This window comes from Lactuca saligna, chromosome 8 (assembly GCF_052625555.1).
Source record: "Lactuca saligna cultivar CGN05327 chromosome 8, ASM5262555v1, whole genome shotgun sequence".
NCBI classification, from domain to species: domain Eukaryota; kingdom Viridiplantae; phylum Streptophyta; class Magnoliopsida; order Asterales; family Asteraceae; genus Lactuca; species Lactuca saligna.
Window position 1 is genome coordinate 189,892,553 of NC_136424.1, and position 17,512 is coordinate 189,910,064.

A 17,512-nucleotide genomic window follows, 5' to 3' on the forward strand; every position below is an offset into this window, starting at 1 on the left:
GAGGAGCGGTACGTTCAAGCCTTCGCCTTGTCATGATTCCCGGAAGTACTGAAACTGTAAGCCTGAGAGCTTGGTGAGCTACCCCCAAAATACCAATATCATACCGATAATACCATATCAATAAATGGTAATCAACAACATGCATACTGGACCTTCGGCCAGACTTGACCACCCTGAAGGGACTACAGTCTATCTGGATCTATCTCGAGCCTTTGGTATGACTGGATCGCCATACGAGCCTACAGTATATCCGAGCGGCTCGTAGGGTATGTTGGCTTTTAGCACAAAGCAGGACTGCCTCAACCCAAACATCAAGCAAATAACCATGTGCACATAACTAACATATACTCACATATACAAATATAAAATATGACTATCTCATAGATCATCGATCATAGCAATCTCTCATAACCAGAGCACCGACCTAGCCGGGTCACTATCATACTAATCCTAACAGATCATAAGGGCATATAACAAGATACTGTCTATCCTGATACCAGTCTAACAGATCATAACCACCTGCAGCATACTACAACCAAGATACCAACAAAAAGGGCCAACCTTGGTGCCTTAGACCCTATTGATATAGTGAGGATAACTCACCTTGCTAGTAGCTCGCAATGATACTGTACACACCTCCAGATATAGCTCCAACCACCTCGCCTATACGCATAAGTGGTCCACTCAATAATCACTCAAATTACAAAAATACCCTTGGGAGGTACAAGGCATCCCATAGTCAAGTCAAGTCATTAGTCAATGGTCAACAGTCCATGTTGACCTATTTGCTGAATATAACTCTCTCTACCTCGAGGTCCTCCTGATTCCATAATTTCTCGACTCGACTCGTCGAGTCTCTAGCAGACTCACTAAGTCGATACACGACCAGTGCTTAGAAATCCAATCTAACTTGCCGGGTCATCTCTCAGACCTTGCCGAGTCCATACGGGACTAATTTGGACAAGACCTTACCCGAATCGCCAATTCCATATGCATACTCTCATGATACAACGATTCTAAACTATCCCTTTGCTCCATTCAGTAGATCTAGGTCCCTAGAGTGCATTAGCAATGTAAAGCTGCTACCTTTACGTTTTTTCATGGCTCAAAATCCACATCTAAGCTTGAAATGGGACTTTACTCATAAACAAGGGTTCCTTCATGTCCCTATTATGAACTTTATGAACTTAGGGCTCAAAAGAGGTTCAGATCTAAAGTTTCAACTTCAGATCTACCTCCCATACCATAATCCCTTCATAAATAGTTAAAGAAAGCCCTAGACTTCACCTATGAAATTATAGAAGAAAAGAGGTCAAGGTAACAACTTGTTACCTCCAAAACATGCCCAAGCTGAAGTAGATTCCGGATCAACATGAAATCCTTGATCCTAGCCTCTTGATCTACAAGTTTCGTTCATAAAAATCACTTCCCAAAGCTCCAAAACACTCTCCAAGCTCACACTCATGGAAATTAGGGTTTCTAGCTCTCAAGTAGTGATAGAGGACAGCGGGAGGCGCTAATGGTCCAATATATAGGGTGAAAAAACGCTGAAGTTTAGGGTTTCCACTACCAGCTCCTACTCATCGAGTCCCTAAGCCGACTCACCGAGTCACTCATTAAATGATGCATCATGACCCGCTGCTACTCTACGAGTCACAGCGTCAACTCGTCGTGTAGAACTTAAAACATGAAATTTAAATTGAATAATAATGATAGATGATAGTTGGGATGTTATAACTCTCCCCCACTTAACTTAGACTTCGTCCTCGAAGTCTGCTGCAGTGAATAACTCCGGGTGATGACATAATATAGCGGGGACCCAACTTCTGCTTTTTCTGAAGCGAATCACGCCCTTCCAGAGTGAGACCTTCAAGAGTACCATTTCATCAACCTGAAACTCCAAATCTGATCGGCGTTTATCAGCGTAACTCTTTTGTCGACTTTGGCGGTCTGAAGTCGCTGGCTGATCTGCTGAATCTTATCGGTAGTCTGCAAAACTACCTCCATCCGGCGACTCACTCTGTGTCCAACCTCTCCCAAACTCACCGGGGTACTACATTTCCGACCATAATATAGCTCAAAAGGTGGGGCACCATTACTTGAATGATAGGTGTTATTGTAAGCAAAATCTGCAAGAGGCAAATGGGAATCCCAAATCCCTCCGAAGTCAATAGCACGCGCCCTCAACATATCCTCGAGAGTCTGAATGGTGCGCTTGCTTTGACCGTCAATCTGAGGATGAAATCCTGTACTAAAGTGAAGCCGCGTACCCAGTTCCTCATGAAACATCTGCTAGAAACGGGTGGTAAACCTGACATCCCGGTTGAAAACGATGGAGACCGGAACTCCATTGCGAGAGACAATTTCGCAGACATATACATCGACCAATTTCTCAGCCGACGAACTCTCCCGAATAGCCAAGAAATGGGTACTCTTGGTCAATCGATCCACGATGACCCATATAACATCGAGCCCCTTCATCGTCCTTGGCAGCTTCGTAATGAAGTCCATCATGATTTTCTCCCATTTCCATATGGGAATTTCTAGAGGATGTAGCGTACCATATGAATTCTGATGCTCGGCCTTGACCATCCTACAGTTCAAGCACCTCTCGACATACCAATTGATTTCTCGCTTCATACATGGCCACCAATAACTCAAACTCAGATCACGATACATCTTGGTGGCCCCCGAGTGTATAGAGAAGTGAGACTTATGAGCCTCCTCCATTACTGTTTTCCTGACCCCACTAGTCACCGGAACCCAAACCCGACCGTATCAGGTCAATAATCCACGACTATCCTGAACAAACTGGGCGCTCTCGTCCTTGACCCTTTCCAACTTCCAGTTCTCTGGATGCATGCCCTCAACCTGGGCAACTCTAATCAAGCTCACAAGCGGGGAATCCACCACTATCTTCATGCACCTTGTTCAGGTAGAAGACCTAGCTGACTTGCGTTTCAAAGCGTCCGCAACCACATTCGTTTTACTGAGGTGGTAAAGGATCTTGTCGTCATACTCATTGACTACATCAAGCCACCTGTGCTGCCTCATATTCAGGTTAGACTGATCCATGATGTGCCTCAAACTCTTGTGATCTGTGTATTTGGTACAACGGACCCTATATAGGTAATGCCTCCAAATCTTGAGAGCGAAAACCATAACTCCCAACTCCAGATCATGCATAGGGTATCTCGTCTCATGCAGCTTTAGTTGCCGTGATGCATAGGCTATCACTCATCCTCTCTACATGAGGATTGCCCCAAACCTATGATGGATGCATCACAGAATACTACAAAATCCTCAACTCCCTCAGGGAGTGTCAAAACTAGCACCTCGCATAAACACTTCCGAAGGGTCTTAAACGCCCTCTGCTGCTCAGGGCTCCACCAAAAGTCCACCCCTTCCTCATTAGACAAGTGAGGGGTACTGCAATCTTGGAGAAATCTCGAATGAATCCATGATAGTACCCTACTAAACCCAAGAAGCTCTTGATGTCTGAGGTAAATTTAGGAATCTCGCACTGCATAACCGCCTCAACTTTTGGCCGGATCAACCAAAATCCCCTCCTGGTTAATGAGGTACCCAACGAAATGGACCTCTCGCAACCAAAACTCACACTTCGAGAACTTGGCATAAAGTCGTTCTCGCCTCAAAATTCCCAATAGCTCTCTGAGGTGCTCTTCATGCTGCTCTCAGTTCTTGGAATACACCAAGATGTCGCCTATGAACACAATAATCGAGCGATCAAGCATCAGTTTGCAGACCCGATTAATCAGATCCATGAGCCCAAATGACATCACCACGAACTCATAATGACCATAACGAGTCTGAAACGCAGTCTTCTCCACGTCTTCGTCTCTCACCCTGACCTGGTGATATCTGGATTTCAAATCGATCTTGGAAAACCAAGATGCACCCTGCAACTGATCGAAAAAATCACCGATCCTTGGGAGTGGATAACAATTTTTCACCATTAACTTGTTCAACTACGTATAATTATAGCACATCCAGTGTGAACCGTCCTTCTTCCTGACAAAAAGGATCAGTGCTCCCCATGGAGAGCTACTCAGACGAATAAACTGCTTACCCAACAACTTTTGCAACTGAGATGACAACTCCTACATCTCTGGTTATGCCAAACGGTACGGCACCTTAGCGATAGGGGCTGCACGCGACACTAGATTAATCCTGAACTCCACCTGCCTCTCCGGAGGCACTCCAGGTAACTCCTCTAGAAACACGTCAACAAACTCTTAAACCACAGGGACCTCTGAAACCGAAGTTTGGTCCTTGACCCGCGTATCCACCACACGCGCTAAATAACCGACACACCAGTGCTGCATATACTTTCGAGCCCAGCTGCCAAACAAAACCCCGATCCTACCCTGGTGCCCTCACCGTATACTAGCAGTTCTCCCCCACTTAGGGATCGAACTACTATTCGCTGTCTCTCACAATCGATCATGGCGCCAAATCGACTGATCCAATCCATCCCCACGATAACACATACTTCCGCCATAGGAATAGGAATCAAATCTATCGGGAAGGACACCCCGAAAATCTCCAACTCACATCCCCGATAGACTGAGGAAACAGAAACCCCATGTTTATTGGCGATAGAAACTCACAACGGAAATTCAAGCTTATCTACTGACACACTGAACCCCCTACTGAAAGTCTGAGATACAAACGACAGACTCGCCCCGAGTCAAATAAAACCAATACAGGCAAAGAGTTTACTAAAAACGTACCAGCAACCACATCTAGTGCTGCCATGGCCTCCTCAGCCGTCAGCTGGAAGGCACGCCCCTAAGCCTTTGGAGGCTCCGTCTTGATTGGCTTCCCATCCGCAATCCTCAACGTAGCTAGTGCGGGAACCCGTGCCTACTTGGCGATGAGCTGCGGATAGTTGGTCTTCACATGACCAACCTGATGACATTGATAACATATCCTCATATCTGCTGGAGGGGCGGACTTGCGACAGTCCCTGGTATAGTGCCCCTCCATGCCATATTTGTCGTACCCACCACCTGCTCGACAAACTCCAGAATGACCCTGTCACACTTTCCACAAGTGCGGCTCTGCTGACCTCCAGTCCTAGTAGCAGCTGTCTTAGAATGCTTAGGTGTCTGTTGAGACTGTGCCGGAAGCTGATGCTGCTCCTTCAGCTGCAAATCTATCTCCAACTCACGCTGTCTCGCGGCTTCCTGAAGATCCAGAAGAGTATCAGAACGTTGCGTAGCAACAAACTGATGGATATCAGTCTTGAGCATACTCAGATAACGGGTGATCTGAGACTGCTCAGAAGCAAACTCCGGGCAAAACATAGCTCTCTCTGTGAACATACGGGTGATCTCAATCATCGACTCTCCATCCTGCCTCAAAGTGAAAAACTCCTGAGAAAGTTGCTCCCGCTCCACGCGTGGAACGTAGCGGGTGCATAACATATCCCTTAACTTCTTCCAAGAAATAGCAACTGTCTAATCATCGATGTACGACCCAGTCGTTAGTCTCCACCAGTCCTTGGCCCCAAGCCTCAGCAGGTTCAGGGCACACCTGACCTTCTGGTCAGTAGGACACGAGCACGTGAAGAAACAACCCCCCACGTCAGATAACCACCTCATATCCCTGATCACATCCTATGTAATATCAAACGTCGGGCGCTTAGTGTTATTGAACTCCCGGTACTGGAAATCTCGGCTGGCTCCTTCTCCACCCATGCCGCTGTTACAACTGATATGGCTACAGCGACAGTCGTCTCTACTAAGGCTGCATAACGCTCATCAAAGTACTCGACCATAACGGTCTTCATCGATCCAAACATCTTTGGTAGTTGCGCTCAAAATGCAACATCAATCTCATCATGCAGGATCTCCTGAATCCTGGCATCCAACTCCTCTGTCCCTATTTGCACCATAGGCTTAGGTGCTATGGGTATATTCGGGCCTCCGCCCCCTGATCCTGATCCACAAACACTAGGGGTTGTGACTTTCTTGTTGCACGTATGGGTCATGTGCTTTCAGTACTACGGGCCCATACTACCTTCCCCACCTACCCATATTTTTCTCAAGTATCACCAGAACGCCGTAACAATAGTCATCGACATAGAAAGTGTTCAACCCTCAATCCCATAGGATTGTGAAACTATCTCACAACCGGCCTCACGACTTCTCATGACCCATCCATCCATGAAACATCCACCAACCCTGCAGCATTAGCGTATGCAAGCCACACATAATGCTGGACCTGATAGACTTTCGAATATCCAATCCTACCCTAAGGTCGAATCAAACGTTCTCAGGCTATAAGATCTTGATTATGCACAACCGTGATGCATACACTAAACAACTACAGTAATGATGTCAATTCCATATAAAAGAAACTCTAGGGTAGTAAGCATAATATAATCAAGCAAGTCTATCATGCAACTCTTGAAGATCCCTAGCCTAGCACTAGCATGTTGTTCTAACAGATCATAATATCAAGTAACTGTATGGTATTTTGGGGTCTACTTAATGGCTCCGGCTGATCGTACAGTCCGCATCCTCCATCCTTTATTTTGAAAACCACTTTAAAATTTCTTCTAAAATTTTCCTTGATTTGAGACTGGATTCACACGAGTGTTCTTCCAATTCACTCAAACAAAGGCTCTGATACCAAGTTGTAACATCCAAAAATAAAATTTAAGCAAAATATAAACTTTTTTAACCATGAAATCAAATAGTATTTTTACAAAATGTTTTCAAAATTATTATTCATCATAGAGTCCCAAAAATATAATCATATGGTTGAGGAGCGGTACGGTCAAGCCTTCGCCTTGGCATGATCTCTGGAAGTACCTGAAAAAATAAACTGAAATTGTAAGCCCGAGAGCTTAGTGAGCTACCCGCAAAATACCGATACCACACCGATAATACCATATCAATAAAAAGTAGTAAAAAACGTGCATATTGGGCCTTCAACTTGACTGGACCGCCCTGCAGGGCCTACAGTCTATCTGGATCTATCCCGAGCCTTCAGTATAACTAGACAGCCATACACGCCTACAGTTTATCCAGGTTGCTCGTAAGGTATGTTGTCCTTCAGCACAAACAGGACCGCCTCAACCCAAACATCAAGCAAATAACCATGTGCACATAACTAACATATACGGGCATATACAGATATCAGATATGACTATCTCACAGAACATCAATCATAGCAATCTATCAAAACCAGAGCACCGACCAAGCCAAGTCACTATCATACCAATCCTAACGGATCATAAGAGCATAACAACATATTGTCTATGTTGATACCAGTCTAACATATCATAACCATCTACAACATACTACAACCAAGATAATAACAAAAAGGGCCGACCTAGGTGCCTTAGACACTGTTGATATAGTGAGGATAACTCACCTTGCTAGTAGCTCGAAATGATACCGTCCACACCTCCAGATATAGCTCCAACCACCTCGCCAGTACCCATAAGTGGTCCACTCAATAGTTACTCAAATTACCAAAATGCCCTTGGGAGGTATAAGACATCCCATAGTCAAGTCAAGTCATTGGTTAATGGTCGACAAACTATGTTGACCTATATGCTGAATACAACTCTCTCTGCCTCGAGTTCCTCCTGATTCCATAATTTCTCAACTCGCCGAGTCTCTAGCAGACTCACCGAGCCGATACGCGACCCAATGCTTGGAAATCCAATATGACTCGCCGGGTCATCTCCCAGACCTCACCGAGTCCATACGGGACTAATTTCGACAAAATCCTACCCGACTCGCCAAGTCATCTCCCAGACTTGCGCGAGTCCATACGCATACTCTCATGATCTAGCGATTCTGAACTATCCTTTTGCTCCAATCAGTAGATCTAGGTCCCTAGAGTTCATTAGCAACGTAAAGTTGCTACCTTTATGTATTTGCCTGACTCAAATTCCACATCTAAGCTTGAAATGGTACTTTACTCATAAACAAGGGTTCCTTCATGACCCTATTAAGAAATTTATGAACTTAGGTCTTAAAAGAGGTTCAGATCTGAAGTTTCAACTTTAGATCAAGCTCCCATACCATAATCCCTTCATAAATAGCTAAAGAAAGCCCTAAACTTCACATAAGAAAAATTCTAGAAGAAATGAGGTCAAGGTAATAGCTTGTTACCTCCAAAACGTGCCCAAGGTGAAGTAGACTCTGGATCAACACTAAATCCTTGATGCTAGCCTCTTGATCTACAAGTTTGGTTCATAAAAATCACTTCCCAAAGCTCTAAAACACTCTCCAAGCTCACACTCATGGACATTAGGGTTTCTGGCTCTCAAGGGTTGATAGAGGACAGCGGGAGCCGCTAATGGTCCAATATATAAGGTGAAAAACCCTGAAATTTAGGGTTTCCTATGCCAGCTCCTACTCATCGAGTCCCTAACCCGACTCACCGAGTCACTCATTAAATGACACGTCCTGTCCTGCTACTACTCGACGAGAGACAATATCAACTCGTCGAGTTGACCTTAAAACATGAAATTTAAATGGAATAATAATAATACCTGATAGTTGGTATGTTACACTTTACTATCTTATAAAAGAAGTCTCACTATTTCTAAAAATAGATTGAATATAATAATAATATTTTTTGAAGACGTGCAAATTATTTAGCTAATTGTATAAGTAATCACCAATAAAATAATATTATAATTTTCAATTGTTTAAACCATTTATTAAGTATACATTCAATCGTGATATCACGGTAAATATCTGACCCTCCCTACAATCCCTCCTCTAAGTTAGTCTCTCTCTCTCTCTCTCTCTCTCTCTCTCTCTCTCTCTCTCTCTCTCTCTCTCTCTCTCTCTCTCTCTCTCTCTCTCCCCCCCCCTCCCTCTCTCCCCAAATAGCATATCACCATTACCCAATACCAAGTCATCTTACTTCCCACTCCAAGCATCGATATCATTCTTCTTATTCATTTCTCATTCAAAAAACCTTAAGCATCACTGTAGTTTCTTTTCATCGGGCGTCAATACCGCATATCGATCCACTAATCATCCCACATCTATCTGTAAGATTAATAACCAACAACATTGCTTCTCCCTCTCCATCTCGTGCTAAAAAAAATATCCTTAAATGCCCCTATCTTTCTTTCTCTTTCGACATCCCCTCACTATTCTCTCTTAAAAATCATGCCAAAGGTAAGCTAGAAATGAAATTTTTACATCATATAACTCATTTGTATCATTCCCCTCGACTAGAACCACCCTCGCCACCATCCAACGTTACCCCTCTGTTGATGGCTCCTACCACCACATGAAAACCCTAAATTGGTCACCATCGTCTCATATAATCAAGCCCTTCGTAACCTAAAACCTGAATATATATATGATCGAAACTTAATTTTTAAGATGATGGGTCACAATGAGGCCAAGTTGATTTCCGTCCCGGTATGTTTCACATTCCCTAATCTGGTTTTAGTGAAAAGAGTCTTGATGACTATGTAATCATTGATCAATTTGAAGTTTAAATCATTTCATTGATGCCGAAACATACCTTTATGTGTATTCAGTATGCTTAAATCTATGTCAGATCTACACCATTGATCATTAGAACTATAACAGTATGCTCTTTCTTCACTAGCTTCCCCTTTCGGTTTCAGTATCTCATCACCACTACCATCCCTCCACATCCACCATCGTGGAACCTTCCTGACAACAGTCACTAGCATTAGCCACCATCGATCATAAAATCAATGATTTCATCAAACCGTTTCGGCAGAAACCATTATCGCAAATGGTATACGATATTAAAAGTTTTGTTTAAAAGTTCATAATTTATTCTGGTGGTTTGTCTTAACAACTGCTTTTTATTGTATGTAGTTTGTTTGTGTAGACCTAAATACCCGAGAAAAAGAAAAGAAAAAAGTGAAAGAGGTCTTTCTTGGTCCTTTTTCAGATCTGATATTCCTCTTTCATTCCATTTTGAAAATGGCTTATTGTTGTTGTTCTGATCTGTGTCGTGCTTCTATCGAATCATATATAGATCTACTCTTTGATAGGTTGTTTTTATTAGTTTTTTTTTGTATGTTCTACTATACGAATCCAAAATCAACGCATCGGTTTATTCTTCTTTTATATGTATGTGGTCCTCAGGAGGTGAGAAATTATTCTAACTTTATTTTTCTACAAACTAATATCATATTTTTTTAAGTTCTTTGCATTGTTCTACTTTTATTTCCTAATTAATAGGGATTATGGCATCTTCTGGTCTTTAATACCTCTATCATACTAATTGGTAGCTCAAAATATGTTGTGGTGGTAGGGCTTTTATTTATTGTTGCTTTGGATTTTGCACAAATCTGATGCTATCATGATATATAAGGGAGTTTATTATCTCTATTTTTTGTTTGAATTCTCTTAAATCTCTAAAATGTATACATGTGCCGCCATGGTTAGATTTATTTTTCAGTATGTGATGAACAAAGACTGTTGAGGCAATAAAAGTTGACACTGATGTTGCATGTCTGTAAGTCATGTTTGGAGGATGCCTTTGGTAGTAGAGTTAAGTACATTGCCTTTTCTGGTTACTGGGATAAAGTTCAATGCACTTCAGTAGGTTTAGGAAGATCTTTGGCTGGTTTGTACATCTTTGCTTATTGATCATTTAACTGGTCTGTTACATCTATAAGTGCTCAAAGTGGTCCAGTGGGTTGCTTCATAATTGGTTGTGGTTTCATACTTCTTTGGGAGATGTATGTCTCTTATAACCTCTTGTTTATCCGTTTTGTGTGAGGTACATGAGAATCACATCTGTAATAAGTAATTTTGTGCAGATACTGTTGTAAAGTATCATTGATTGGATGTGTGCTAACTTATGCTTTGAAATCAGTTGCAAGAGGACTTTCTGTATAAAAACATGAAGTTATTTTGGATAAACTATCAAAAATAATGGAATTTCTTGATTTGTGGAGCTTTGTGGTTTGGTTACACCTAAATCTCCTATACATTCATTTTACTAAGATTAGTGTCATGCTTTCTTATTTCCATGTTCAGTAATTATAGTATTTGATTTTTGTAATGTTTGATTGTATAGGTTAGTAGGAAGTGGGAATGACAAAGTTGAAAATCTACACTTGGTAATCTTTTATACCTCCAATCAATGCTTGGATGGAGTCCATTGGCAAAAGCTGTTGAACCATTGTATAATATGGTGAAGGTACAATAGTGTTTAGAGATCCTTGGAGTTTATTGGGTTGGATTCCGAGTATAATCTGAAATGAGCAAAATTGTGAAATGGAATTAAAGTTCATCTCCTTACTTAGTAGAAGGATATTCAGACTCTTATTTGAGTATTTTAGTGTTATAGTCTATTCACTTGACATAGAAAATAAGGAGTGTGAATGTGGAAGGTTGATTACAAGAAATAGAGACTTAATTGTTTGATGACTTAGGTGAAATATTGGATTTGGGTTGGATTCCAAGTATAATCTAAAATGAGCAAAATTGTGAAATGGAATTAAAGTTCATCTACTTACTTAGTAGAAGGATATTCAGACTCTTATTTGAGTATTTTAGTGTTATAGTCTATTCACTTGACATAGAAAATAAGGAGTGTAAATGTGGAAGGTTGATTACAAGAAATAGAGACTTAATTGCTTGATGAGTTAGGTGAAATATTGGATTTGGGATAACGCCTAAAGGGGTTGTCTCATGTTAAGTTTTTCAACTATATGTATAAGACAATGAAATGATTCGTCTTAATTGTGCTTAAGTACAAGAATGCGTGGTGTAATTTTGTTGCCTCGACTATAATGACTTGTTAATTCTATTTCTTCCTACTAATGTGATTCTAACTTTAATTTATTATAATTTCGTTATCATTTTGCAATTTCATAATCAAAATCATGTCGTCAATTCCTTCTTTGACACTTGTTTGTGTGGTAGAATCAAAACTACCAAATTAATTTGATGGATAAATGTATTCAAAACTACCAAATTATAAAATAAAAATAATAAAGCTTTAAAAAAACACATCTGGGAGATGAGAGTTATGATGATTGAACATGAACTAGAATTGTTGATTGGTTTTACCGGTTGCAGGCATCGAGAGTAAATATTTAAAGTAAAATATGCAAGTGTAAGTTATTAATTTATAATGTAATCGTGTGTAATATTATAAAAACAGATCTATATAAAAATAAAATTTACGTAATAGTACAAAATTAAAATAACTAGATTATGTGTTTATGAGTTTTATGGTTCGATCTTATAGCCGCAAGAAAACTATTCACCGAAGTTAATTAAACACTGCTTGAAATTTATTCGCCATCGCCGCTTTGCGCAGATAAACGACTATATATGTATATATATATATATATATATATATATATATATATATATATATATATAGAGAGAGAGAGAGAGAGAGAGATGTTCAATTATTTAAAGTAATTATTGTGTAATTGTATGCATAAATGTGGGCCCATCAAAATTAAAAAATTAAATAAATAAATAAGGTAAATTTAGTAATATGATTAATAACTTCCAAAAATAATCCCTATAATCATGGTATTGACTTTTAACCTAATTTCTCCAAGTTTAGATCTAACTGACTTTTTCTAACCCAAAATTTATCCCCTTCATAAATCGGCCTCACACCCTTAATTTTTTTACAGTTGATCTTGAAACTGATACGTGTTATTCATCCTCTTCAAATGAATGCCATGTTTTCTCTTCAATAACCCTTATCCTTCCCCAAATCAGTCAGTCCCATCTCTCCAACTACAAAACCCATAGTCCTCTTATCCCACCCATCAGCATAATCCTCGTCTCGGCGGAAAAAAGTTCTCCTTCTTCTCCGTCTAGCTGCTCCACCATCTCCTGCACCAAATCCTCCTGTTGAACGGCGATTTTATTAACCCTTTTGGAGGTTTTGGGGGATTCAAGCTAAATTTCATTTTGAATGAATGGCACATGAATTGGAATTTGGGAGCAGATTACAGAAGAGGAAAGATGGGTTGAAACCTATATCGATAGCATATGAAAGTATGAAGGAGTACAAAGATGAAAGACTAAGGGAATTGAAACAAGTTGTGTTGAATAATCCTCAATTTTTGGTGGAAAAGAACGAAGGTGATGACACCGAAGATGAAATTGACGAGGGCGAAGGTAGCAGGGGCATTAAAGTGGCCCCCGGGAACCCTAAAATGGCTTTATATGATCCTGAAGCTGCCAAAGATCGAGAAGGTAATTTTGTAACATTCCCACTAAAACTGGCTCAAATAGTACTCTTTTCACTTCTATAAAGTTGAATTCTTACATATAATTCCATGAGTTGAAGACGAATTTGTGTTATTATAATCCCGTTTTTTATTTGTTTTTCTAATTGCTTCACATACATATTTAGTTGATCCATTCCTTTTATATTAGGGCATAACACCCAATTGCAAGAAAGCTTTATAGCATGCTACTGCTAAAGCTTAGCTTCTCTTCATTCTACTGATGTTGATGCTATTGGTCTTGAATATTATGGTAGACGAAACAACTACTGTAAACAACATGTGTCTTGAATTTTTATTTCTTTTTATTCAAATATACCAAGAGATTATGATTTTTTGTAAATAATGTATATACCAAGTAGAAAGGTGGGCAAACCAGTACATTGCTTCTATTGGTTGGTTGCGTGAGAATATTCGTTTTGAAGATTCTTCTGGGAACACAATAGGTTTTGTCCATGGTGATTTACGGATTGATAATCTTGTTTTCCATCCTATTGATAATCTTGGTTTCCATCCAGTTGAGGTGTGTTTTCCATTCTGTAAGATCATTATTAAAAATGCTCACTTTTGTTGGTCAAGTTATATATAATCTTTCCCAAATTATTAATTTATAATTTAATACTTGGGAAAACCATGGTCTCTTATTGGACGGAAGTTTAATATTGCATTTTCATTTTTCTGTGGTGCATCAATCTTGGCACGAGTCCACAATAGTGAAGGTAGTTTGTCACTATTTTCATATCAAATTTACTTCTTCTTATATGATAAAAATCAATTTGTTTATGTAGATGATTCAATGGATGATATTGGTGAGATTCCAATTCTATTGGAATAGAATCACGAATTCCAATTCTTTTGGAATGGAATCACGAATTTCAATTCGGTTGGAATCATTTAAGTTGATGCTTGAACAACGGACCACAAAAATTGAAAGTGATTCGGAGCAACATTAGTCTTTTAGATTGTATTAGTGTAGTTAGATTTTGATGTTTTTTTTTCCCGTTTTGACAGTTTTTTTTTTTAGTTTTATTCTTTTGCAATAAATGTAATTCTTAACAATTGTAACCCGTTATTCTAGAATAATAATGCATTTTTTTATTCTTCAAATGATTCCAATTCTATTGGAATAGAATCACGAATTCCAATTCTTTTCGAATGGAATCACGAATTCCAATTCTTTTCGAATGGAATCACGAATTTCAATTCTTTTGGAATGAAATCACGAATTTCAATTCTGTTGGAATCATTTAAGTTGATGCTTGAACAACGAACCACAAAAATTGAAAGTGATTCGAAGCAACATTAGTCTTTTTAGATTGTATTAGTGTCGTTAGATTTTGATGTTTTTTTTCCCGTTTTGACAGTTTTTTTTTAGTTTTATTCTTTTGCAATAAATGTAATTTTTAACAATTGTAACCCGTTATTCTAGAATAATAATGCATTTTTTTTATTCTTCAAATGATTGTTGAAGAATTTGTTATTCTACAAAATGTTTTTTAAGTCATGATCAAGAAATAGGTTCAAGAATATTTTTATTATTTATGGTTGAAGAATATTTTTATTTTTGAATATACTCCTAAACATATTCTCTCAGAATGTCCGAATTAAAAAACTTATAATTCGTAAAACCGGAATTTTAAAATTAATAGAATCTATGACCCCTTAAAAAATGCAATTTTCTTTTATTAAATCTATATTAATTGACTAAATTACCCTTGTAATTATTTAAAATGTTATTTTTCAATTACATTTAATTTAGTAATATATATTAATTATTTTTAAAATAAGTAAATTTGATTGGCCCACATTTATACATACAATAAGACAATAATTACTTTGAATAAAATAACCTAAGCCTATATATATATATATATATATATATATATATATATAAGATCTTCAATATTAGCATCAAAGTCCGTTACGAATATATTTTCCGATTCGGTAAGAGGAGTGAAGAAAATCCTGAGTCATGAAGAACTATCATGACTTGTGTGAGACTGAGTGGAAAATCCAAAATCCAAAACCAAATTTGGAAAAAAAAATTAAAAATGCAAAACCTAACCTAAATCGATGAACAAAACTTTCCAGATGATGAAATTAAAACCTAAATCACAAAAAGCTTGGGGTAGATCAAGATGATATGCAAAGAATGAAATCGATGGAAGATGATTTTCTAGATGAAATCGATGAAGTGTGGAGGCCGATTCTTTGAACATTGCAGATGATTTTGCTAGAAACCACGACCGACATCATCAGAAACCACCTACACCGGAAACCACCAAAAGCAGTATACACACATTCAGGATAAATCATCGATTCAATAAATATGTTATATAAGCCAATGGAAATTAAACATCTACAAAATAAGATGAAAAACCACTGTCATATATATTAAAAGACCCACTTGTCTTCGATTTTAGTATGAAATTAGTGTATCAATCTACAAAAAAGTTACAAACTTGGAGCAATGAAATAAAATCGAGAGAGCACTCTTTGTTCATCCTCTTCCAAAATTAAACACCACTACACCAAACTAAGAAGATGAAGACACGCTCACGTTGGTCTGAATGATAGAGAACAAACTGTGGTGGAAAAAAAAGGTAGGGTTTTTTAATAGTATTGGTATGAATCATTCTGGAGGAGAAGGGATGAAAAGAGATTACGTGAAGAGATTTGACTGTGGATGATTATTTCTAATGGACAATTGTTTTCTTAGAAAATACAGAGAATACTGATATGTGGTTCTAAAGTCGGAGCATTGGTGGTGATCATCGGATCTGAAGGGGAACAAGGAATGGCCGGAGTAGATGAATTCTATTAGGTGGTTTGATTTTTCCCTCGATCTAGTTAAGATCAGCGATGAACATGGATGAGTTAGAATAGATAAGGTCTCCGATGAAACCTATGAATGAATTTCGTGTTTCTCGGTTTTTAGAAACTCACCTCCATGGTGAAACCTACGGCGAGACCTTCATCCGCTCTAAAGATGGATGCTACTATTTTCGTTTTTCCATTTCTTACATCTTCCTTCGTATGAAATTACTCATGACCATTATATTCCTCCTACAACTTCTAGGTTTTCACAAACTGATGTATAGCTCAGAAGATACCACCATCGACATAATCTTCAAACCTCTATTTCAAGTTCATGTAATGTAGTTTTATAACCTTTATCGTGAAGTAAACCATTGATTCTTGTTTATTATTGAACTTTTTGACAATGTGAGTTCATGAAGCAATAAACACCAATTAACCTATGTAGTAGAAGAGAGAAAATATGATTTGATTAGGCAATGATGCTTAGGGAATGGATAAAAACTATCCGGTTAGGGTTTGCAATTCAAATTTCTATGTCTCTTTTAAAAATTATACCTCTAAAATATTTAAAAAGCTAACATATATATTTCGCTTGTATAATTTGGGAACAATTGTTAGGGGCAAGATCCTTGAATGATATTCAGGCTCCTTAAATATTTCTGAAACCTCAGGATTCTTAAACATATCCCAGGATCCTGAGTATTGCCACTAATATTTCCTAACACTTGTATCGACTATATTCTTCTTTATCTTTCCCACATGCACAAAACTAGTCAACATAACACTCATTCTCAATGGAAAGTCATTTCAACATAAAACTAGTCAACATAACACCCATTCTCAATGGAAAGTTATTTCAACAAAGCTTATACTCAGGCATACTAAGTCAAACTATGTACAAATACTTATTTAATGAGGATCCTGGTAATCTCGGACCACTTGTGAATTAACTTAGACTAGAAATAACACTGGTAAATAACACACTACACAGACAGTTAGCTCTACCATTACACTTGTACTCATATTGCCTTCATCATCTTTGTAATTTTAGTTTGAATTAATAAAACATATCAATGCATGTGATCATTGTCCATTGCCAAGGTTTTATGCCGGACACCACAACCTATCATACAATAAAAGGTGTTTTGGACCAAAACACCAATATATAAATTTATTCATTTATTGTCATTAATGATTTTATTTTAAAAAACTAAATGATGATAATTTTTATAGTTTCAGTGGCATAATAAAATAAAAGGTACCACTAAATGTATTATACATTATATCGTTTGTTATATTTAATTTAGTTTTTTAAAATAAAAAATCTGACTAAACTAATTGTACCAATTCTATAATCCGAATCGTTCCCAAAAAAATATTCTACCTTCCTCTTTTGTTGTTAGCGAGAAAGAAAAATTATGCCAAAAAATTAGA